The sequence below is a fragment of the Atta colombica genome, unplaced genomic scaffold (assembly GCF_001594045.1).
Source record: "Atta colombica isolate Treedump-2 unplaced genomic scaffold, Acol1.0 scaffold33, whole genome shotgun sequence".
Lineage (NCBI taxonomy): Eukaryota > Metazoa > Arthropoda > Insecta > Hymenoptera > Formicidae > Atta > Atta colombica.
The window spans coordinates 1,409,571-1,411,154 of record NW_017259437.1 but is presented as its reverse complement, the minus strand read 5'-3'; positions in this window follow the sequence as shown (position 1 = coordinate 1,411,154).

The window sequence follows — 1,584 nt, the reverse complement described above, 5'->3', positions numbered from 1 at the left end:
TATGAGAAGTTTTAAAATGTATAAATCATACAATTGCAATATTAAAAAATGCAATTAAAATATGTGCTTTTATCTTATATAACAACTTAGTTTTTTACGATTGGTAGTTACGTTCGCAATTTTTTAATGTTGTATAATTCTTATAATACATATTTGCTTTATGTACACAATTTAATTATTGTATATACATAATTATAAACGTAATTTACTCTTAATTCGTCTTAACACTTTAATGTTTTGTAGGATCTTTTCACAATTTTTCGCGAGGTATGTTACATCGTAATGACATAATAATTATTTGTCAACTAATTTCTAAACTATTATTTGTGAGTTCGATTGAATATATTAATGCGCACTGGTGCATGTGAATACTTTTATCTATTAAATAAAAACATATGCATAATCAACAGGGACTCGGACCGAAATTATATTATGGATACATTATGGATACATTAAAATTTCGGCTGGTTACGGTCCGAAAATACCTAACTTTCAATTTCGGTGTCGATTTCAGTTCTTTTAGTAATAACGTGACCATTATGATATAATTATCGAATTATATATTATATAATTATCAAAAACCCAAAGAAAACCCGAACAGGATCGAAATCCAAATGAACGTGATAACCATTACGGTAAAAGAACTGGAATGAAAAGTTGGATTTAGTTATCTAGGACTGTTATTCGGAATTTTTTCCGGCCGAGTCCCTGATAATCGCAAATAGATAATCAAAAAATCAATGAGATGCTTAATGCAGATTTCAAATATATATTAAACAATTTATGATAAAACTTTTAATGCAAACGCAAAGAAAAATAAATATATGTATATATTATTTGTAGAGCCCGAATCAAAATTCTGAGATCGCGCTAGTTCAATCGTAACTAGCTGTCTCCAATGCACTTCCTCATCATGTCTTATAAGTTAGCGGAACAAAATGAGCAGAATCAATTTTAATTAACATTTTTATTTATTGCTCATTTATTGCTTAAAATTTTTTACTCTGTCAGTTTTTTTTTTAAATGATGTTCGCTAAAGAAAGATTAAGTTAGTAGAACGATATAACAAAGCCACTCTACGTTAAAATAACGTAGAAATTTATTACTAATTTGTTGAAATATACTAGTTTCGAATCCAATACCTACGAAATAAATGTAAATAACAACGAAAAATCTCAGCATGCTGACAGAACAAGAGTAAAATATTAATAAAAAATTTGTTGCTCATTTAAAATTTGATACTGAGATGTCGTCTGAATTTGTTGCTCTCGAAATATGCAAATTACGAATTTGTTGCTTACTAATACTTTACTCTTGTTTCTCTCTTACTCTTGTTAGTGGATTCAATGGCTTTATTGTATGTATATTGTTCTGCTAACTTAATCTTCCTTTAGCGGAACATCATTTAAAAAAAATTGGCAGAACAAAAAATTTTTTTCTTTGTCAACTTTTTAGCAACAAATAAAAATGTTAATTAGAATTGATTCTGCTCACTTTGTTCCGCTAACTTATAAAACGTTTCCTCATCCTATATCGCGGCGAATAATTCAGGCAATGTATATATATATATATATATATATATAT